We start from the raw sequence: 24,156 nt of genomic DNA on the forward strand, positions 1-24,156 counted from the left end.
CTGGACTGAGGGACCTTGCATGAACCCTTCTTCTCTCATTATTAGTTGGTCGAAACATCAACTCTGTATCTTGTGCGCTCATAGTTTTGCAGCAGGCTGATAGTTCAATACCATTCCCCCTCTTGAAAAGATTTGCAGGGTGTTAACCATTTATCAGAGATTTACTATTGAATTCTGTGGTTGTTCAAAGTTCCCTGCAGCTGTTGGCTTTGAATCTTCCAGATACACATTGCAGAGACCGCTCTCTTCCACAGTAATCATTCTAGCAGGGAATATCTTGGCCCCGGCTGCTTTCCAGTGCTGTCTGTCACTGCCTGGTTTGTGTGTTGGCACACGTGCATTTTGCCACCTGCTGATACCTCAAACACTGTTTTGCACATAGGTGGGCAGAGTCCTTTAGAAATGACTCTAGCACTGTTGTATTCATCACAAGGCATGAAAATTCAGCCTTTTTCTGTATTGTCCTTATACATCATAGTCTTCTGTTGGGTTTTTGAAAGCCAACTGTGCAATGCACAGTTGGGCTATCAATAAAGATGCCTGACACTTTCCTGCAGTGGCTAGAGAGAATAGTTTTGATGTCTGTAGATTTCACATGGTTTGATAAACATGCTTACTCTATCATCCCTCTCTCTCTGTTTCCTGCAGTGATAATAGATTGTAGAAACCTTAATAAATAAATGCAGGCAGATCCATCAAATAACCAGCTTGAAAAACATCATGTCTTTCTCTCACTTGGCAAACAGATGCCAGATATTAGGGCTGCGAGTCACAAACCTGAGTGAATTTAGTGGGGAGGTTCTCATCATTCCCAGGGCCTTTGCCGGGAGTTGTAAAATAAATTATCCTCATTAATTTTAATATTTCATGAAATCTCGCAAAGTGATGGCATTCTGGGCAGATTAATACAAAAGCTATAAAATTCACATGGGCCATATGTTATATGAGCACCAAATGGAATGCCTGGGCATCAATATCCTTTTAAATTTGGCTTCAGCAGTGATTCATGACATACTCGTCCCTGATGAGAACCTTGATATTGCGAGTGACGTTATTTCATGCATTTGCTCTGCACAACTGGTTACAGCACTGGGTTTATGCAATCCCACCATACATGGTGTTTGCTGGCTGTTTCAGCTGCCTGGGTCTGCGTGGTGCCATGGTGCAGTCCCATTCACTCTGGGTTAAATAGCTGGGCTCAGTTGGCCAGGTTGGTGCTCTGGTGCAGACCTGAGCTCTTTGACAGCTGCTTCCACACTCATGAGCCAGCTCGGTTTCTGCATTAAATCCACCCTCACTGTTTTGTTTTCCTGCTTGCAGCCTCCCCAGGCTCCTGGTGTTTAGACAGCCCTGGCTAAAAGCAGGTTAGAGTGTATCCTCCCTTCGTTGTCCTGATTCTAAAGTTTATCTGGGAGGTGCTCTGCAAATGTGTGAAAAGCGGTCTGCCAGCTGAGTTTTAGGGGTTTTATAATTACTATTTTTTATTTTTTCCTTGAAAACCCTGGCAGCATGGAGGCTGGACACAGGCAATGCTTGCTACCTGGCTCTGCATTTTGCCCTGCCTCTCCTTGGATGCTGCATCTGTTCATTTATCTCCGAGCTATCCATCATGTCTTAGGTCTCAGCCTGTCTCACCCAGGCTACTTTTCAGAAGGGGGATACTGTGAGGAGCCTGGGCATTTAGACATGCTGGGCTCCCTTGGCATGCCAGGCTCCCCCACAGTGCCTGCATCCTGCAGCAGCAGATCCTGGGTCCTTATTCCAGTGCCAGCCCCAGTGAGGGGCCAGGATAACTTACTCCTGCCACTAGCAGCAAAACAATGCTGTGCTTTGGTTGTATTCACTTGCTGAGAAGTTAAACCTGTCCCTGAACGGGGATTTGAGATCCACCCTTGACAGAGATGTTTTGATTATAATTGTCTTAATGCACTTTTAACCTGGAGGTTATTCTGCAGCTCACAGAAGGGTTTTAAAAATCTTTTCCCATGGGCTTTCCTGTGTGCTGGGGTTTAGTGCCATTAACAAGAAGCACAAAAGTATGTGGTTTTTTTTCCTCTGTTTGCTAATATTTAACATAACGGTCTAATGTGCTTAAAATAGCCCATGTTCTTCCTAAGGCATCAATACAATTTATTTCCTAAATAGTCAATTTTCAGTTTTTCAGGCTGCTGCTTTTTCTCTGAAGATACAGGTTTTCAGAGAAAGAGCTGCAAAAAAAAAAAAAAACAAACCAAAAAAACCCAACAAATCCAGATACAGTTACTATGTAGGAAAGAGGGGATTAGTTGGCAGCATACTTAGGTTTTTGTAGAAATAAGCCCATGAGGCTTGAGTCCTTAGCCCAGTGGAAGTGCAGTTGCTGCTAGACAGCATTTTTTACCCTTTGCATACTGATTTCAAAGCACTGTAGATGCCCAGGGATGGTGTAGGCAGACCCAAGCCCTGGCTGGCTGTGTGTGTGCAAGAAAAAACAGACCCAGCACTCTGGATTGGCAATGTGAGTTTATGCCTGTCTCTTGGATACCTCTTGAGAGAAAAGCCAAAGGTCCCTGAAAGCATCTAATCAAGGCAATCCAGGAGCAATTAAAAGCCTGCAGGTGTCCGTGCCGCAGAGTGGGTGTGGGCATTAGTGAGGAAAGCATTAAGAAGCAACCAGGAAAAAGGCATCAGGACTGAGGTTCAAAACAGAAAACGTGTTAAGAGTGTGGACGAGAGCTTTGCCTCCTGCTGCAAAGCCTGCCTGAATCCCTGTGCAGCCCTCGCTGCCTCCTGGCTGAGGGGAGAGAAGGGAGAAGCCAGTGCTGGGAGATGAGTGGGAAGCCCATGGTTCTCATTAGCCATCAGGGAGCAATTAGTGCGTCTGGGATCTCGCTCATCCCCTGGGCATCCTCCTCCCCTGAGCATCCTGTTCCCCTGGTGTCTTTGCTAGGCAGTGGCTGCCCTGCAGTGGTTCTTTCCTCCCCAGGGCCTTCTTTGTCCCCTTCTAGGTCCAAGATGGGAAGGCAGGAGGCAAAGACTGGAGGACAAAGGCAGGGTTAGGCTTTGTGATAGTGCTGCCGTGTGGTTCACTGGTGCTGGGCAGGCAGCTTGCTGGCAAGCAGCTCTCTGGAGGGAATAGAGTCATCTGCAAGGCTGAGGCACACGTTTTTCCTTTGCTGGGGTATCACTTTAAAAAGGTTTTCTTGATGCGATTTCCACTCTGCACTATCCCCTCGGGATTTTGGCGCGTGTGAGGCAGGCGGGGCAGGTTTCCTAGGAGAGAGACAGTGCAGCACCGTGCCTGCTCACCCATCTGTGTCCCCAGGGACGTGTCACTGCCTGCCTCACTCCTGGCACAGCACTGTGACATCCCGCCCTGGCCTCATCCGCCCGCAGTGCTGGAAACAGAGGCTGGAGGAGCATGGAAGGAAAAAAAGATGCAGCTCTAAAAAGGAGTGTAGGGATGTCACTGTGCCAAACCCAGCAGGGCTGAGCAGGAGTCTGGTACAGACCCCTGCTGTGGGGTGAAGATGTCTTGTGGGAGTGTTGGGAGGAAACTCTCCAGCAAATAATGTGGTTGCAAAAAGGAGAGGAGAAGGAGAAGCCATCCATGGGTCAGGCAGCCCTGGCCACCCCCAGAGCTGTTGGAATTTTTCATCCTTCCCCCATCCAGGGATGCTTGTTTGGATTTTCTGACTGAGATGGGTCATTCCTAGCTGTCAGGACACTCAGGGGTTAATCTGAGCATTTCTCCACTCTTTCAGCAGAAGGACAGCAAGTCCTAGCTGTGTTTTGTTTTTAATCAGTTGGCCAGTTCAAGCAAAGCCATGTCAGAAAAAGCATCTTCCAGTGACAATATGATTAATTCCTTCATAAGGAAAAATAACAAAAAGAGTTGGCTATTTTCTCCCCCTTTTTTGCCATTACCTGGAGATGGTCTGACAGTAAAGAACCTATGATTAATTGCACCAAAGGAATTATAATAGACACCTTTTCTTGGCACCGTCTGTATTTTGTATAATTTTGCTGTTATCTCGTTGGCTCCATGCAGAAAAATTATCTCCAAGACCGCTGTAAGGGCTGTTAACTTCCTTTCCTTATTACAGATTGATCTTTGATATCTGCTTTTCTTCAGGAGCTCTTTTATTCCCACAAGTGATACAAACCTTTTGCTGTTTTCCATATATTGTGCTTAAGTAGTTCAATACCTTTGGAAGCCCATATGGGAACATTTAATAAAGACTCAATGATTGCTGTATTTTGAAGGTTATATGGTATGAGAAATCATATATTGTTTAATAGCTGAATATATCTATGCTGTTGATTTCAGATAAACCAATATTTTTTTAATAAGAAAGAGAAATGATGCCTTCTTTTGTTGTTTATATCCACTAGAGTGTGAATATTTTCCCGTCTCTGGTTTCCAGTTAAATGGATTTTCAATCTCTCTGAAATTTCTGCTCAAGTCTCAGCAATATTTGCTTAAAAGTAATCAGAGTATTAGCCAAATCTCTGTTCAAAGCAACAGTGACCTTACCAGTGGTAGGCAATAATTGGATTATTTTCAGAGATGTAGGAAGATTGACTGTAATAACAAAAGAAGAAACACCAAATGATAACAGCACTTGTCTTCAGCACTGTAAGCCACAGCAGAATTTTAACAGCTTAGCATATTATGGATACTGAGTGAGAAAGGCAGAGATCTGGGGAATGGATGCTGCCTTGCAGTTTGGGGTGATGCTTGTGCTTATGGCAGGAGGGTTCTTTTGTTATAAAATCTTTATGGTTGGAAAAGACCTCTAAGATCACAAGTAAAACAGTCAGCACAGCACTAAACCATATCCCAAACAACATCCACTTGGATTTTAGTTGATTATTATTATCAGTACTGTTATTGAAGTATTTTTGCAGGGTGTGATGTCCTGTGTGTGTACCCAGGGCAGTGCTCACCTGCCTGCAGGGTGAGTTTCACCAGGTGCTGCCTCACTGTGATGCTGCACACACGGGGGACATGGAGGTGTCCCTGTCCCTGGGCTGCAGGAGCAGCATTCCCACACAAATGCCAGCAGGGCTTCCTCCAGAAGACAAATTGGAAACCATTTGGGAGAGCAAATCCATACCAGCCCGGTGTCTGGTGAGCCTGATTGCCTCCCTCTCTGCTTTTAATTGTAATGAATTATCTGGCTCGGCACAGCGGGGGGCTGAGACTCTTGGCTGAAACTTGTGTAATTCACGTAAGTGTTTACATAAAAGCCAAGTAAATGTTAAGCTTCCTGCAGATTCCAATGTACGTGAAGCCTTGTTTGTATTCAGTTTGGGAGGCTGGGGAAGCAAAGCAGCCCATATGGCTGTGCATTGGAGCACGGAGTGTGTCTGTCTGTGCATACACATGCACAGGTCTCTTGTGGCACTTCAAAACAGGATCCAGTGGTGGATGTGGTATTACCAGTTAATGGGTGGACTTGATGATCTTAGAGGTCTTTTCCAGCCTAAATGATACCATGAATTGCACATGTTAAAATAAAAATTTTGACCTTTAATTTTCCCCTGGAGTGGGTTTTGTAGTGACTTGTCTAGTTACCCTGCCAAAAAAAGAATTCTGTATAATTTTGGTTTACTAAGAGAAGCTCAAGCGCACAGGGAAGTTTTTGCCTCTTGACCACTAAAAAAAGAGACTTGTGCCATCAGAACTACCAGTGTCCTTTGATGTCCTCCCATGTGCCCATATCATGCTTGTAATTACTACAAATGAGCCTCCTGCAGCCCAGGCTGCTGTGTAATTCTGAGCAGATGGGATCCTTCCTAGACAAGACCTTGGCAGTGTCTGTCCCCACAGCGGTGACAGGAAGAATGTCACACAAGTGGCACGAGCTGTTGGTCCTGACCTGTGGTGGCCCCTGCCTGTGGAGCTGAGCTCCCTTAGGCTGCCTGTGCCGTGGTGGGCTCAGAGGTGACCCTTGGCTCTGACACAGGGTCTGGCCCTGTAGAGCACTGCCTCTCTTGCCTTCCCCTTGACCTGAGAGGAGATGAAATTCATGATGCTGCGCATCAGCCAAGCCAAGGTTATTGTCCTGATGAGGCCAAGTTTGCTTTGAAATAACCAAACCAAACCAGGCTGTTAGGAGATTTTGCATTAAGATAATCCCCTGGGCACGGTGCAGCCAGGAGATCTCTATACCTGGATGTAATTTATTTTTAGAAGGCATGTTTAGGTGCATAATGAACTCATTACCGTGCCAGTTGCGGCCCTGCCTGTTTAAGAGTATTTAATTGTTTTCATTCCCTGTGCACAGCCGTTTGAATGGATAGGGCAGAGCAGGAGAGGAAGGGAGGTTGCATGATGGGAAATAAATTCAGAAAAATAAAGAATACTGAGGCAGAAAGCAAAGTGCTTGTCTGGAAACATCCCTGTAAAATTCACTCCCCAAAGCATCCCAACACTGAGGGAACCTGCAGTGTTTGGAGCCCTTTCCTCCAAAGAGGAGAGCCAGCTCCTTCTGTTGTTTTCTGAGGAGCCACAATTTTTTTCCTCTCTTAGGTTTTTCTGCTGAGAAGAAAAAAAAAATGTTTGGCAGGCAACTTAAGCTCCCCTTCATCAAATGTATGGAAGCTGAGGATTGAGGAGGGAGACTCAGACAAGTGTGCACACTGCCCCTTCCTAGCTGCTCCCCAGGGATTTCTGTCATGTCTGCTTGCATGGGACAAAATTCCCTGAGAGAAAGAAAAAAAGAAAAATCCTAACCTCCAAAACCTCACCGCTCCTGTGCAAGAAAGAATGTATAAAAGCAGGTAAAAGAGAGGGGAAAGGAAGGGAAAAAAACCCCTTATATTTATCTGGCAGTGGTTTTCTTAGGAGCTTTGATTATTCAGCAGCAGTGGAAAAAAATACAGAAGATGTAAATAATCTTCAGGATTATGCTAAAGCCAAGCTTCAGTCATTTTCCTGGAAATAAAAAGCATGAGGCTCGTGCATTTAATAACGATCAACCAGAATTTCTCTAGGGCTTCTTATATTTTCATTAAAAGGATCAGTTGTCTTGAAGAGAAATGGTAATTCTGGTATCTACAAATACCCTTCGGTTGGGAAGCATGTGGTTCAGGTTGGTGTGCTTCTGTGATTGGGCTTTTTCTTCCCGTTTTCTTTTCGTGCTCCTAATGTACATTCACATCCATGGTTACACACTGAAGTGATCAAAAGCAAAGAGCTGGTTTATCATGAAATGGCAAACCAGGGCTGTACTTTGCGGTCCAGGATGGATCAAGATAAAAACACAACATGATTTTTAGCTTTCCCTGTGTTTATGTTTGGTGCCAGAGGTACTCAAGTGATTTTTCAATGTGTATACATTGCAGTCAGGTTTTCAAAAAAAATGATAGTATCTGTTGAAATCTATACAGAATCTTACTTACCCTGCTGGGCTTAATTTTAGACTATTGAATTTATCGTTCAAGTAGAAAAAAAATGGGTTTGTTGTGTGTATTTAATCAAGTGCAGCAAAAAAGTTTCACAGGCATCATTCATCTTCACAAGCCAATTTTGATTTCCATTTTGTAGAAAAACCCTGCCCCAGTAAAATGAATTCATTTATTGTGCAGATCTGATGGCACCAAGATTACAGCTGCTGGCAGGTATTGGCTGGTTTATGGGGACACTCCCCATATGGGTTTTTGTTTTTATGGGGTTTCAGTGTTGAGAACTGTGTGTTTAATCACTGTAGAAATGCCACGAGCCAAGGATTTAGAGATGCTTGGAAAAAAGGGAAAGTGCGTGGTGTTCCCATTGCAGCTTCCAGAACACGAGATGTGCTGCAGATGCCTGTGGCTGCTGGATTACCAGCAGCTGGCAGGGTTAGGATGCTTATTCCTCCTTAGGCAGCTTTTATCCTTCACATCCACTTGCCCTCCTGGGAAGCCCCATCTCTGGAAGAGGCACTCATCCCTTTCATGGTGAGCCCAGGTGTGGTCAAGCAGTTGGCACGGGGTGTGAAGGAGGTCTGTGATCCTTCTGTGCTCAGCCCCTGCTCCATTCCTCAGGCTCTGGGTGTTTCCATGGAGTGCAGGAGCCGAGGTGATGAGAGTTGGGTGAAGAAGGGAATTGTCCTTCATAACTCATGGCAGGGAACCACTTGGGCCAGCAGTGAATGCATCTCTTTTGTGTGGGGCACAGCCAAGGTTACACTTCCCAGCAGACAAAGCTGCAGCTGAAGCTTCCTCTGGGGGTACCCTCTTGGCTGCAACTACAGAGCATTTCAGTATTTAATAAAGACTTGAAGAAATGTTGTGATTTGCCAGTCTGGGCTCTGGTGGCACATGGGTAGTTCAGAAGGTGCTTGGGTGTGGCTGTGGTTATACATGCAAGCAGCCACTGAGGTGCCTGGCTAGCATAGCCTGAGCAACAGGCATCCTCATGTGTGCAAATTTTGGGCAGGCAGGCATGAAAATCCATTTCCTAGGAGTGAGATTAATAAAAATACTTGGCTTTGTATCAGATAGCCCTTTGTGTGTGGGAGATGCTCTGATTTATTAGTGCAAGAGCTTGTAAAGGTGGGACAGTGGGGCTCACATTGCTCTCAAATAAATCCCAGCCATCACTACTCACTGGGGTTTGTTTCCAGCAGCCCTTAACTCAAGAAACAGTTTCTGTCTCTCCAGGTTGAGACATAGGCAAAGAGCTGGCTGGGGGAGAAAGAAGTTATGTCCTAAGCTGCAGGAAGGGAGCACTGGTATTTTTCATAATTTGAAGTGCTAAAACCATAATCTTCCAGTTCTGTTTCTGAGCACCCTGGCTGTCTCATATATCCGTGGGCTGCTACAGCAAAATATTCTTCAGGTCCAGACGTGCCAGGGGTGATGGCTTCTGAGCTACTCTGGCAATACAAAAAACCCCAAACAAACAAACAAAAAAACCCCCAAAGCAAACAAAAACTAACAAACAAAACAAAGGGAAAAAAAACAACCTGGAAGGGGGCAGGGAGGGTATGTGATGCCAAGTGGAACAGCTCTGTCTCACCCGCCTGGAAGAGAAATGATGGAACACTGAAGGAGACAGGCTCCATCGCACAGATTAATGTGCAGGGTTTGAAAGCAGCCAAGAACATTTTATACACACACGTCGGGGCTGGAAGGAGCTGGGTGGCTCATCTCTGCAGAAACCATTCCTTCCCCTAAGAGAGCATTTTTTAAAAAAATAAGAAGAGTACAAAGGTCTCCAGGAGAGCTCAGCCGCTCAGGCAGTTTAATTGGCTGAACGTAGAGCTTTACAGTTGGGTTTAATATGAATATTTCTTAATAATGTGTGGTGACACATTGTCAGGAGTTCCAGGGTCAGGACTGCAAGGCTGCACAGTGGTTGCAATGAAAATTCTTGTCTTTCCTTCTGGTTTTTATTACTACAATAAACTCCCAATAGTGCGTATTGAAAGGAAGATGTTAAGTTGGTTTCTTCATTTATTACTGTGGAACTAGGGAAGAAGGGGAAAGGTGAGAGGAAGAATGACCTGCAGAGCCGGGCAGTGATGCCTGCATTGTGGGTATGCTGCTGGATCCACACAGGTTTTGACCTGCACGCAGGGATGTGCAGTGCATCAGTATAAAGCAAAAAGCAAGTAAAAGCGATTTAGCAGAGCTTGAGGTGGCTCAGAAGGATGTGAGGCCATTAGCGTTTTTACAAGTGTTTTTCAGCTGGCCTTACTACCTTTTATCTCTGTGGGTCTCACCAGCACGGGCTGCCTGCAGCGAGGAGGTGGCTCTCCTGTCCCTGCTCCCAGGCAGCCAGGGCATGTCTGCAGCTGTTGTTGAGGGTTATTTTGCTGCTCCTTCCTTTTTCCTTTTTTTTCTTCCTTCTCTCACCTTCCCTTTCCTCCTGGTAATTTCAGAGTGGGCTCTGGGAACCTCTCCTCCTTGATCAGCATGTGTAATTGCCACAAGCCCTAATGGGATGCACTCAGAAGAATGTTTCTGTAATTTCCCTGCACTCCCACCTGCCCTTGCCCCTCTCCAGGAGTGATTGCCTCCACAGCTTTACAATCAACATTCTCCCAGCGCAGGAGAGAGGTTCCTGTGCCTGGAGCACTGCAGAGCAATGAGGCTGAAGCCTCCCCTGCTCTCTCTAAAGCCTGTGCCTCTCTGAATTAGTGGCACAACAGCCAGCAGCAAGCACGCAGCTGATAAAAGTCTCAGCGAGGCAATTGTTCCTGTAATGATTGTCTTTTATGCATAGATAATTTTGATAGAGTTGGACTTCCAAAGCCCACTGTCATCAGGATGGAGTGAGCTGACCTGTTAATCATCAGAGGAATTAATGGAAATTACAGCTGGTGGTGCCCCTCTCTGAAGAGCTTGGTTCAGGGGTAGCACTGGAGAGGAATTTAAAAATGAAGCAGCGTGTGTTGTCCTTAGAGCTGCAGATAAAGTGGCAGCAAGGCAGTTCCCCGGGGAGAAGGGAGGTGTGGAGGAGATAAACTCCAGGAGCACAAACACCAGATTAACAGCCTAATTCTGAGGAGTATGAGCACACATGCATTTTCATTGCATCCGCTTGGTCATTAATGGAGACTTTTAATTTAACCAAGAGGGAGACCAAAGCTGCCAGGATTTGTAGCCTTTCTGCTGTCTATCCAAAGGAGACTCAGGTGGTAAGATCCTGCATTACCTCTCTCAATGGGGCTTCTGTGGTGTAAGTTGATTTAGCCTTTGTATTTTTTACCATTGGTGTGTAGTGAGCTGAAATTCAAAGGATTCCTGCTGATGTTTTACCCCATCTGGGGTTCTGACTATCTGCAGATATTACCAAACAGCTACTAGATAAACTTCACCAAGCATTTCCTCTAAGTTTTCTTTTCAGGATAACTTGCTTTTAAAAAGCCATATATCCATGCAGCCTGCAGAGATTAAAAAAATGTTTATCTCATCCATGCAGAAGACTCGTAAAGTCTTTAAATATGCTTTATATTGGTGTTTCTCAAAGGAAGGGTTGATTATCTGGTCTCAAATATCCAAAATGTGGTCATTGTGTGCCTGAGCATGTGTACACAAGAGCTCTCTGATGGGTAGTCAGAGAGGCTGCTCAGACAGACCATACTCAGGAATTTGTGAAAAATAACACAGCAAGTTGCACTGAAATGCTGTTGTCATTGTGCATTCCAAATGCACGTGCCAGGGCGTGGAAGAGAGGACAGCAATTAGTCAGTCCTGTCAGTAATGAGTATGGTGCTGGGAAGGGAAAAATGATGATGGAGTGATTTGTTTCTTTTGTAACAGTAAAAGGAAGGTAAATGCCATTTGGTCAGTTCCCTGTGTGCACTTCAGTAGTTTTTAAAGTCTGCTTATCATTTTGGGTACTAATTGATAGGGAGGAGGGGCAGGTTTTCTGCAGAACTAGCAGCAGGCTTGTACTGTGGGAAGAATGATGAAGTAGTCCTCTTTCAGGGCAGCTGAAGAGAGATGCCCTGAAGGAAGGTGATGTCCTTGCCCAGCACAGGCACTGATGGGACCATGGGCAGCCCTATGCTGTGCCAGCCAAGCAGGAGTTTCTCTGTCCCTGCGGCTCCCTCCAGCAGCAGTGGGATTCCCTGTTTCCCCAGAGAGCAGCAATGGTTCTGCCAGTGCATGGGGAGCAGCACAGCCAGAGAGGAAAGGCTGGTTTGGAAAGAAAGGGCTGTTTATGAGCAGGTACATGGAGCTGAGTGTCCTGAGTAGCAGCAGTGATGCTGTGGGATGGTGCTCTCCTGTGACAGACCAGAACGTGGGTTGGGACCCAAGCCCCACAGCCTGAGCACATTGCAAAGGCTACATGGACACAGCCTTTACCTGCAGTTCTGTGTGGTTGCAAATGAGGGTGTGAAAGTCTCCATGCAGAATATGTGTTCAGGCAAGGGAGAGCACCTTTCCTAAATAATTAATTTGGGGATCTTCAGGATGTCATTCAAGGACTTAAGACCAGGGGGAAAAGTACATTACACTGCTCTCTGGTAAAGCTGTGTCTGCCTCAGCTGAGGCTGGCACTGGGTGGCACAAGGGTGGCTTTAACTCTGTGTTTGTTATGGGGAGGCTCAGAAAGTCCTTGTTTGCTATCCCTTGTCTAGGGTTGAGGTGCTCCTGCTCACCTACAGAACAAGCCAGGTTAAATAACACAGCAAAAACTCAGACTTGCAGGGGAGGGTGGGGAGAATATATTTTGGGCAGTCTGTCAGTCAGCTTGACACTAATTGGTTGCAGTAAGTAATCGTTCTCCATGTAAATTAGACTCCAATTTCCTCTGTAGTCTGTCTGTTTGCTGTGTGGGCTTCAGTCTCTAATTAGGCTCTCACGTGGCAAACCTGGTTTGTAAGCTGCTTTTGTTCCTGGAGAGCCAGGCTCAGCCCTCCCCGAGGCTGCCCGTGCTCCTGGAGCCCTGCTCCCCGCTGGGGTGGTTCTTAGATTAACACCGCCAAGTTCCAAGTTCTTCTTTTAATGTACGTTTTGATTACTTCTGTATTTAAAGCTTGCAGTGGTGGTGAGGTTAGAATGCAAAGAGGCTTATTGGATTTGCAATGGGAATACCCCTCCGAAATGCTTCCTCTGCGTTCCTGGAAGCCCTGCTCTCTCCATGAATAGAGCTCATTGAATCCCCAGCCTGTGCTAGGGCTGGGGCAGCTTGCCCACATCTGGATTGTGCTGCCTGTGTGCCGGGACACCTGGAGTGCAGACCACTGGCTCCCCCTCGCCCGGAGGAGCCGTGTGAGCACATCCAGAGGTCACCCAGATACCAGCCCACGCTCTGGAGCTGCTCCAGGGTTGCACATCTGGAACTGAGTGCAGCAATGTGCAGTTTTAGGAGAGGCTTTTATCCCTGCCTCTCAGTTGTTTGCAGATGAATGCAGGTTTCCAGGTCGCTGCCTGCAGCAGCCCTGGGCTTTCTGAGCTGCTGCCAGAGCCGGGCTAGCCCGAGTGTCAGTCAGGGTCAAGCATCTAGGTCTGTGCATAGCAGAGAAAGACGTATCTCTGCAGTCCGTGTCTGCACCAGGCTGAAAAAAAGAAGCAAACTGTATGTTTTGGCCAGCCAGGCTGTTTGGCAGCAGCACTTTATGATTCAGTAGTTACTTTTGTGAAATTCAGTATAACTTCAGGAACTGTGTGCTGATGGTTTCTTCGAATCTTTTCCATACGTGTTACAGTCCTGCTCCAGATGTGACAGGAGCAGTGGTAGCTTTCTTACAAATAGTGCTTTTATTGGCATCCTGATATTTATTTATTTGCCATATTTATTTATATTTATTTATTTGCCATACTGATTTTTGATCTGGTGATACAGGCTGAGAGTTGCCAGGTTTCTTAAATGCTCTCACTTGGCTGTTGCTCCAAGTAAGTAAATAAGAAACTTTTTTTTTGAGAAAGAGGTGAAACAAAATTGAGCATGGGGGTGGGTTTTTTATTGCCTCTCTTTGTGTGATTTATACATTGGCAAGGTAACTTTGCTTTCATACCGCTAGACAAAACTGGAAAGGATGTTGCCTCTGCAGAGCTACATTTGGGTAGAGGGACGGGATTGGATCAGGGTTTGGGATTTTCACCAATAAGCTAAAGCTGCGGTGGGCGGCACTCCCGGGGCAGCGCCAGGGACCTGCCCTCGCCAGATGACCACAGGCAGGACACAGCAGGACACAGGACACAGCAGGACACAGCAGGACACAGGACACAGCAGGACACAGCACACAGCAGGACAGGGGCAGCCCAGCTCCGGGTTCTGCCACCGCCGAGGATGCTCCGGGCTCTGTCGTTCCCTCTGCCCTCCCCCGTTCCGTGGGGCTGTTCCGTGTGAATTCCTGTCTAGCCGGGGTAAGTGATCGCGCCCCATTGACAGCATCTGAAAGTGTAAGTGGCTTTAATGCTCTACTAATGTTTGCGTTAGGAAATGGTTTTCTTTCTCAGCTCTGATTCCTGCCTGCCTCTGCAAGCATCGGTTCCCTTTGCAGGCAGAGTCCAGGGGCAGGCTCAGGAGCAGGGTTGTGCTGAGTCCTCTCTAATATTTGACTTAATATCCAGACACAGTTAAACTTTTCTTTGATGCAGACATGAATTCTGTCGCCAGTCCCTGAGCAGCTCCTGCTTTTTCACTCTCTTCAAAACCCATGAAGAGTAAAACCCCGCGGGAGGCTGCAGCTTATCTTCAGCTCTGAATTTCCAGACGTGCTGTGTGTCTTCTCAGCTGTTGCAAGGATATGTGTGGAATGACAGAATGTGGATTTTGGGTCTTTGGCAGCTGTGTTTAATGCAGGATAAAGGGGTATTTTAACTTTGGGGATGTTGGATTTCTTATGCCTTTGTTAGTATGAATTCAGAAGAAAAGCTCCAATTTTCTTTCAGGCAAAACAAAAGCTTCTTTTCAAGGAAACAAAATGTTTTAAGTACTTAATCAACTTGCTGAATTCAGTTGCTTTAAGATAATTTAAGAATTAAACAGAAGGAGGCTGTGTTAGTAACAAACTGTGGTTTTGGTTGGAAACAAGGATTCATTCCTGCTGGAGAAGGCAGAGGAAGCCGCAGCCTGTGGGCAGAGCTCCTGGGTCTGTTTGCTAGGCAGGGGGGTGGGGGTTTAACAGCATCCTCTATTTGCCTTTGTTTAGGCAGTGCAAATTATTTGTGTGCTTTAGGATTCCTTCCCTCCTTCAGCAGATGTTTTGTCTGTGCAACTGGTGGAATAATTAGCGAGAGATGTGGCACTGGTGTGCAAACACCCCTTGGGGCTGGGTAGAGAGATCCCAGAGTCCATCCTGGGAGCAGCTGGCTGAGGAGCACAGTCAGCACAAGATGCCAGAAGCAAAATTCATGTGGCCCAATGTATTTGGCTTCATTCCTACAGAGGGTTTGCTCTCCCCGCTGCCAAAAACAGGCAGGGGCTGCTTTTTGGGCAGAAGACCCTGCTGCTACTTGTGGTGAATTTCTCTCAACGTGTGAATCATTCACTTGGGATTTTTATGATGCTGGCTGGGGATGATTAAATGTTCAGACCGTAGGAAATTACCAGGAGGTTTGAGTGTTTTCCTCAGTGGCTTTGGCCCCAGGGGTGGGGTGACAGGGGAAGCTCTCCCTGTGTGGATCAGGCTGACTGTAGATTTTGAAGTCTCAGGTTGTGTGAGCATGTTTTTGCTCAGCTATCATTTAAGTAATGGCAGCAACACGCTGCTCCCTCTAATGATCTTGATTTAAGTTATCGGTTATTTCCTTAATTAGCTACTTCATCTACTTACACCTTAAATGAGTCTATTTATTCACCCAGAGAAGGGGAAAAAAAGTTCTTTTTTTTTTTTTTTTTCCCTTTTAAAGGGTGGCAGTGGAAATGTGCTGGCATGTGCAATTCTGACTCCAGGAGATGTTGGTGCTTCTTGTGGGCTGATTCTCCTGGCAGCAGGAATTTGAAATGAGATGTAGATGTACATTTATTCCTGGCATCTGTGTTATGCAGACAAACAAAATGAGTTGAAGTGGTCCTTTGAAAGCCCTGTTTGTGTGAATTAGCTAGACTGAGGCTGGGGTCATGTCTCAGGACCAGTTCTGAAGGGGATGAAGCATCTTTTAATTGCCAGTGGTCTTTACATTTGCCATGCATTAGCACATGGCACTGTGTTGAGCACCCAGTGTCTCTTCCAAAGCAACCTCTCCAGCTGGCACCAGTTCCTCACCAGTATTCCCCACACACCGTCCTTTGCTGCGCTTTTTCCTGAATCTCAGAGACTCAAATGTTTCTCTTTGGAGACTCCTCGTGATACATGTGGCAGCAGCTTCTCACTTCAGACCAGCCTATTTGCTCCTGCTTTAGTTCTGTTTATTATTTTAATGATATTCCCTTCGTTAGCCTTAGTTTCACACTCTCCCTGGTGCAGAGCTCGCTGAAACACATATTGCGTAATGAGCCTGTTTCCATATTTAAATTGGAGAGACAGGAGCTGGGACTCTCCCAGCTAAAATGGAACTAAATGCTTGCCCTGCAGTTGCATTGAAGCATCTGTGCCAAAAAATTATGTATTTGTGAGGAATTACCAAAAGTTCTGACGTACACAAACTTTAGTACTTTGAGTCTTCTGTATTTTTAGCCGTTTGGCATGAATTTGGACTGTATGACTTTTCCTCTGTCAGAGAAAACATTTCCTGTGGCCCATGTGAGAGGCAGAGCATTGCCCTGCAAAGCAAAACCACAGGGAGCAGCGCAAACGTGTCTCCAGCACCAGCACTGCTCCAGCTGGGACCTGCTTGGATGGCAGTGCTGGAAATCCCACGTGTCACGTTTGGCAGCACACACAAACCCCCAACCCAACCCCGGCTGGCTCTGGGCTTTCAGCGTCACTCTTGTGGTCTTGGGCATCCCTGGGGAATTGCAGCTTTTGAGTTGGTTCGTGAAATAGCTGAGGGTTTGTGGGAAAGACTCGAATACGGGAATTCTAATGGTCCAGAAAACAATATCCTAATATTTCTGTGTCCTGATTCCCAAATGATTGTCATGATGTTGTGCAAGCCGGCGTGGTGGATCTTGTGGTCAGTTGTGCTTTGGACACCACGGTCACCAACAGAGCAATGCCTCTGGGTGATCCATGTTCCATTACATGTCTGTCCTGGGGTGTTTGTGTAACCTTGGACAGACCATGGACACCCTCCAGGGCGCAGATGGGGGAGGACAGCAGAGTTCCTGCTCAGGAGTTGGTGTCAGAGCAGAGCCAGCCCCAGAGTGGTACCCAGGGATTTGTGTATCTGAAGGGTACTGCAGTGGATCCCCATTGTAACAAGGATTTCAAATGCAGTGCAAAAGGACAGTAAAACCAAATAAGCTACACTCGAGAAGAAAATATATTGCAGGCTTGTCCCCTCTGCTTTTCTTCCTCTGCTGATCCTGGGAGGAGGTAGCTGAGAGGAAATATTTGCTCTTAACAGGGTTCGATTTCTCCTTGCATTCCTTGGAAATCTGTTTGGATTTTGCCCTGTTGGTGTTGGTTTATGCAGGGATATTTCCAGCAGCTCGATTGTATGGGTATAGTTCCAACTCTTGGCATTTTGTGCAAAGATAAAAGGAAAGAAAGATGGTACTGAGTAATGAGGTGGCTATTTAATCACAGCAGGACGGGCAGGAAAATGTGCATTAAGTATTTATAGGACGGTATTCATTAACATTTTCACTCTGTTGGCACTGGGCAGTTCAAGAAAGCTGCTGAGAGAATTGGAGTCTGTATTGCACAGCCACAGACCTGGAAAGGGCTGCAGCAGAGGAGAGGCATGAAGGCTGGCTTTGTTACCAGATGTGTCCCTTGTAGCTGGCATTGCATTTGGAGTTGCAGCAGTAAGCAGAGTTTCAGTAGTTTCACTTACCCTTCTCAAAATGCTTGTGGTAAATATTTTAGGTCTGATTTTCCTGGCTGCCGTGTCTTATGAGAGTGCAAGTGGCTGACACTGAACCCCTGGTTTGCAGGCAGGCAATTAGAGAGATAAGCCTAAGTGACTTCATGTGTCTCCTTTTTAGATTGCTCTGAGTTGATGTAAAGGGCTGGGATTAGCAGAGATTGAGTTCTCAGAGTGCTGAAAACCAGCTGTGGCCAGAGGCCTCATCCAACATGAGCTGTAGGTACCGAGTTACAGAGTGAGTTTTCTGTGGGCATGAAATGATGCCAGGAAGATTAGAACTGATGATAAAATGGTATTAATGCTTGCTTCATGAACAGCATAGAAGGTATCAAATTACTCTGGTGCCATAAATCAAAAGTGTTTCTTACATTTGTTAAGTGAAGCTATTTAAATGGTTGAAACACATTTACTTGCTGGCCGTTGCATCCTCAGATACAGGATCATGGCAAAGTGTATTCGATTTCCCACAGTGTTAATGGAAGGTCTGAAGCAGTAAGAGCCTGATGGTTTAAATTTTCCTTTGAGATGACACAGGGTCCTGTGTTAGATTTTAGGATGCCTTCTAGACCAGCACTGTGGGCCCAAGACTGGCCTCAGGCTCAGTGTCAAAAGCTGTAGTGGTTGCACAGGTCTGCCAGATTTGGGATTTGGGGTTGAAGGTCCATGACTGGCCCTGTCCAGCCACAGCAATTAACATGCCCAGATCAGGCTGTGCCCACAGGCACCTCCCCTAGTGGAGAGAAAGTTCCTGTTAGGATTACTGTCATCAGGAGACAGCTTTGTCCTCCTTTTAACAAGTGCAAAAGGGACATATATAGAGAGAATTACCTCCTTTACCTGAATGCCTGATGGATAAAATAAATGTTAATCTCGACTAATTAGCAAATGAATTCGATGTGGATGTCTCTGTGATCCATTTATGGACTTGAAACCCCCATTGATTTCCACTGGCAGCATTCAGCAGAGCAGAAAGTGAAAGGTCTGACTGTAGCCATGCTCTTGGCTTTCTGAAACCTTTCCCCTGTGCTTGGTATGACAAAGGAGGTGCTGATGGCAGTCAGGACAGAGGTGTGGTTTGTGCCAGGCCAGCAGCACAGAAAGGTTATCCTTGGGCCTCAGCCTCTGGTTTGTCCTGTTTTTCACTGAGCTTGAAGCAATGCCTTGTGGCACCCTACTTAGATGGATGGCTTTGATTAATTTGCCTAACTGATCATTCAGCAAACCTCCTGGTTGCAGTTATTCCTCAACTCTCCTCCCCAGCCTGGGCTTCTTCCTTTCATGAGGGGTTAAATTTCCTCAACATAAATATTTTCTGCTCTGAGCTTGTCCTTATTTGTTGTTTTCATACTCTCATTTTCTGAAGCACTGCAGGAAGCAGCCCCTTGCTTGAAGGGCTCAGAGCTCACACCTCCAAACATCTTCACAGCAGATACTTTCTGAGTGTCTTAACACCCACTGAAAATCATTGGAACTGAATCCTTAAGTACTGCCAAAATATGCAGATACCCTGAGGATCTGACTGCTTCCCCTGACCACCTCCATTAGACAAGGGATAGCAGAAAGGAAGTGAGAAGAGCATTCCCTCCTGGAGCTTGAGCACTAGAAATTATTCAGAATTAGTCTGGGTCTAAGCCACACCAATTTTTTGCAATTCAGGTCCTGTAGCTTGTCATATCAGCAGATTTGCAACCCCTGTGCTGACTGGATGTTGATCCAGCCCTGAAAACTGGTGGAAGAAGATAGTTTTTTCTGTGCTATATGCTCGCTGCCAATTTTGTTGTGTTTTAAGGGAATTTAGTTTAAAGGTGCATCAGGGAAGGACATCAGAGGAATACCCATCAGAGGAGGATGGTTCTATATGCCCACCAAAAATTGCATTTGTCATGTTTTGCCATTTTGTGTAGGACAGCTTGTCCCTGAGGCTTCAGGCACTTCAGAAAGTTGAGTATGGCATATTTGCCTCAACACAGGGGGTACAACATTTCTTTCAGTCACAGGCAAAATCATAATTGACATGAAAACTAAACCCAGTTTCTTGTCCCTTCTGTAAGCACACAGTGCTGCTCGCTCAGGTGGAGATGGAGAGGCTGGAAGAGCCTCAAGTGCTCTGCTCTGTGTCTTGTGTGGAATGAAAACTATCAAACAATCAGAACTTTTTCCTCAGCAGAGGTGTTCAGAGTGCAGCAAGTGTCAAAGTCCTTGGCCACAGTTTGTGCCGGTGTGCGCAGCAGAGCTCGGGGAGGGAAAGGCAGCTGCTGGGCTGCGATTGCTGCTAATTACGCTAATTACAGCCGTGTCGCTGGTGTAGTGAGCTTCCCTTCTCCTTCCCCCATCTGCCGGGTTGGCCATCCGTGGTCGCTCATCTCTTGGAGACACGTTTGAAGTGTTTATTACCCCGGAGAGCCTGGCGGTGCTGCCCCTCCGCTGCCGGCACTGCACAGGGAGTGATTGCAGTTCGTACAGAGGAGGGGTTTGGGTTTGAGCTGTTTGCCAGGAATTAAGGCCATCAAAAGGGAAGTGTTGCCCTTACTCTGCAACTCCGCATTTCTGAAAATCTCAGCCAGGTGAGCCATCCTGGTCTGGAGCCTGCCAGCTTGTTTGGGATGGAGGGAAGAGGACTTTCTTCCTTTTTTTTTTCTTTTCTTTTTTTTTTTTTCTTTTCTTTTCTTTTTTTCTTTTCTTTTTTTTTTTCTTTTCTTTTTTTTTTTTCTTTTCTTTTTTTTTTTCTTTTTGCCCTGTATCAGTGCAACCAGGCTAACTACAGGTCAGAGCAATTCCCTCCAGTCAGGGCACACCACAGGAAGGTTCCCAGCCTGAACCCATCCACGGTTTTCCAGAAATAGCCTCAACCCTCTGCTGCAGGAGGTTGGCTAACTCTGCCTTCACTCAGCAGCCGAGCTGACCCCCAAACTGCTGTTCTTTTGTTGCAAGGAGACACTGTGAGTTAAACACTCAGCAGAAAGAAAACCCCATTCCTTGGGATGCCCACCTGGTTTTTATTTCCCTGGGGAGGGCTTATGCCTTGTCACGGGGTGCTGGCTTTGCAGAACTGCCCAATCCAAAGAAGCTGGCTGAGCCACAAAACAATGGGACTCACTAAGTCTCCAGCAGCAATAATTGCTTCTAAAAGGCTGATGTATTTAGTCTGCTCGTGTTTAACTTTGCTCTTTGAAGATAATGCTGCGTGTTTGACACAGCTTGGTAGGAGAAAAAAGGGGAAGAAATGGCCTGTAGTTTCATCACATTTAATGAGCAGTGGCTGGTGGGAGCCATAGCATTCAATAATGCTGATGTCCCCTGTTCATTGCCAGCAGTTGGATTTCTCACCCCTCCTGGTGCTTGAGCTGTGGGCTCGCACAAGCTGGGAGCCCCAGAGCTGAGGCTCAGGCTGGGGGAAGGCCAGCAGCAGCCTGGCAGGTGAGGTGGTCTCTCTGCAAGCCGTGCCTCAGTGTGGCTGTGATGGAAACAACCAGCAGGGCTTTGAGCCTTCCCCAGCACTGTTACCAGTGCAGGCCTGGGTCTGGCACAGAGAGGAGGGATGTCCTTGTGACACTGCCTGCACTGGACCCATCCAGGGCAGTGGGGACACTGTGGGGCCCTGTGGAGGAAGGAGCCAGTGCAGGAATCAGTGGCCACGTTTCTACTCAGCCCTCTCCTGATGAGGTCTCAGTCCCTCCCTGCAGGTGCTGGTTCCTGCTGATCCCCCTGCCCCCAGAGCAGACTGTATAGCTGCATTTCCCTATAGATAATGATAAGATAAAAGCCTGGCCGTGTTCTACAAGAAGAGAAGAAGGTTTAGGGGATGAGAAGCTGCTGCAGGAGGAAGGGATGCAGGTTTCCAGGCCGCCTTTGATGAGGGCTGTGATTGATGCTGTGTTTGGAGCAGGCAGTGACGCGCTGACCTTTCCCTGACGGGCTGAGCGGCTCTAATGATCTTGATGGAGCTGGAGATTTGTGTATTGGGTTTGATGTACAAGGCTTGACACTGCATGGAGCAATGGGACTGGAGTATGACTGACAGCCCATTCCCATTAAGGATGGTGAGGCACAGGCTGTTCTCTAGTGATTCCTTTCAGTGAGAATGCTTTGACGAATTATATTGTAGCAGGGAAGTTTTGCTGTTAAATACCATCCTTTTAATAGCTTCCAAGCAGTTAAAAACAGATGAGAATGAAGTAACTTGCAGGCCAGAAGGCTTGTCACTAAAAAGGCTGTCCAAATTATATACTTAATTAATATTTAGTGAATTATTTTTACTCTGACTTTAATATTGAGTCCTTAGGCAGATAAAACAATGCAGTGGCTTGCATCTGCGATTTTCTTCTTCCTGTAGTTCAGCTGTATAAATTTTCAAACCCTGGACTTCTTGCAGGCAACATTAAAACCTTTTAATTTCCATGAGTTGAGCTGTGTGTAAATCACACCCTGGTTGGCACATCTCGTGGGTGCTTGTGGCAAGAGTAATGAATTTCATGGTTTATTATGAGCTACTAAAACCAACAGAAACATAGAAAGCCTGTTGTAATCTTAGCATATCATTCAAGGAAGCAATTTATTCCTGAATATGAACAAATATTAAGCCACGATAACAAGTTGTTATTACTAATTAAAACAAAGGGAAGAATAGCAAACATCTCCTGTCGTGTGAGTGCAGTTGCCAGGTTGTCTGGAGGACACTGGAGCTCCATCCAGCTTCAACCAGTGGGACAGCCAGGCTGGGAACTTTGCCATTGCCTAAGACAGGATGACCCTCCCTGTGCATTCCAGGAAGGGCAGTGGGCCATGATCCTAAGAGGGCTGGGGCTGGGAAACCACCCAAGCTTAAATAGAAATGTCACTTCTCAGAATTTTATTGTTTTCTATATTTTGGAGGGTTTTTGTTTTTTTTTTTTTTTTTTAATCAAGGTTGATTGTAGAAGTCTTGTGGAATTTGGGGCGTTCTGAAACAGCACATGCTAGTCCATCTGCTGACACTAGCTGGTTTTGTATCATCCAGGGCCACTTCTTGCTCTCAGGTGTGAAATAAAACCCATTAGGGCACCGTTCTTCCCACTGCTCTGTTGGGAGGTGAGGAGCCAGGTGCATTCCTGACCATGTCTGAGCTCCCTGTGTCTGCAGATACACTGGGAAATTTAAGCCTTGCAGGCATTGCAAAAGCCCCTTCTTGTTATAACCCACAGTGCGTGATTCCCTCCCTGATATCATAGGAGAGAATTGGCTGGATGCAAAAATGTGCTGAATTTTCCACCTCCCTGTGCATTTAACACAGTTTGGGTGCAAGAAGCAAACGGGTCTTTTCTCTGAGTTGGCAAAAGGCAGGCAGCTGTCTCCTGGCTGGGAGGAGAAGCATGACTATCTCAGACCTTTGCTGGTGTTGGGAGTTTGGCCAGAGGTTTGTGCAGCCCTGTGGCACATGACTGGGAGCAGGGCTCATGTGGTGCCAGCCAAAGTGAGGGCAGCACTGAAATCCTGCTGGCAGCCAGGGAAGATGGGCACAGTCTGGTTTAAGGAGGTAAAAACCAGGCTTGTGTCACCAGTCCAGGACTGGGCTGGCTCAAGACTTGCCTCTGAGCATGGAGATGGTCGATTCCCCTGGTCCTGGGGGAAGCACAGCTCTGGTGGTGGGGCCAGGCAGTGCATGACTAGTGCAGAGGAGAGCTCAGTGACTTTAGACAAGAAATCCTCAGCGTATAACCACTGACCCGAAACACCCTGTTAGACAGGTTTGAAGCCAAAAAATAAAATAAAAATCATCTGATGTGACAGCAACCCTGACAGTGTCAGGCAGAGAGAAGGGCAGCAGTGAGGGAGTCCTGAGCTGCTGCCAAGGCACATGTCCATGCAGACTTGCAAGGTTGGTTGGTTATCCTGAAAATACATCTTCTATTTTGTGTAAATGGAAAATTAATTTGTTGCTGATCAAAGGTTTAGCTCTCTGGACAACACACCACCAGATAAGCTGAAGATTTATGCATTTCCTTTGTAACATATTTTCAGTGAACACTTTATTGTTTGTGGAAAGGCCCCAAGAAAAAGATGTGATTACAAAAATAACTGTGTTGAGTTTATTTAGCTTCAATTACAATAGAGTGCTTTAATGAGGCTTTTGTAGACATCATTAAAGGACACTATTAAAAAGTCTTCAGATGAGAAGCCTAGCAGGCTAGCAAAGGGGAGAAAACCACAGGAGCATCTCGATTGTTCACATTCAGTTGCAAATTTGATTTCAACATATAAAAGTAAAAAACATATTAGTGCTGAGTAGAAGCTGGAGGCTATGAAAGCCTTATTGTGTTAAGCTCTCTAAAGCTTCTTACATTAAGGTGATTAAAAAAAAAATACAGAGAGAGGAAGAGATAGTGATTGATGAAACCCTGTTGTTGGTGTGCTCTGTGTGTCATACCAGGGTGTGCAGTGCTGGGGAGGGGACTGTCGGTGGGTGAGGATCCTTTTGGGGTGCCTTGCCATGGAGAGGATTGGGGTACCAGGCAGTGATGCTCAGGAGTGCCAGCACAGTGTTCTGACCATCCCTGCGTTTGTGTGGTTCAGTGCTGCCAGAGGACATGGGCAGCACAGCAGGAGCTGGTGGCCACACCTCACTGTCCAGCTCTGGCAGCAGAGGGTGCCAGCCCGGGTCAGGCCTGTCTCGCTGGGTGAGTTGGTGGGAAACAAGAAAATTCTCTAAAATCAGCTGCAGTGCCTGTGGGCTGTCCCTCCCCTCCTGCGTCAGCTGCTGCTGGGCTCCATGACGTTTTAAAAACTAAATTCCTCCTTGCAGACTGGCAGCACAGATCCTTACCCATGGCTCTG

The 24,156-nt window shown here is 46.4% G+C and overlaps 1 protein-coding gene across 2 annotated transcripts in view; it reads left to right on the forward strand.

Moving 5' to 3' along the window:
* The window catches only part of PRICKLE2 (prickle planar cell polarity protein 2), a 105,256-nt gene that overhangs the window by 33,499 nt on the left and 47,601 nt on the right, over positions 1–24,156 (forward strand). The window contains exon 1 of one of the 2 annotated variants that reach the window (XM_063411297.1): positions 13,650–13,794. The exons of the other annotated variant lie outside the window; for it this stretch is intronic. The gene's annotated coding sequence lies outside the window, so the exon portion shown is untranslated. Of the gene's footprint in view, positions 1–13,649; positions 13,795–24,156 lie in introns of those variants that run through there. 2 annotated transcript variants of the gene reach the window in all.

Source organism: Prinia subflava, chromosome 14 (genome assembly GCF_021018805.1).
Source record: "Prinia subflava isolate CZ2003 ecotype Zambia chromosome 14, Cam_Psub_1.2, whole genome shotgun sequence".
In the NCBI taxonomy this organism is placed as follows: domain Eukaryota; kingdom Metazoa; phylum Chordata; class Aves; order Passeriformes; family Cisticolidae; genus Prinia; species Prinia subflava.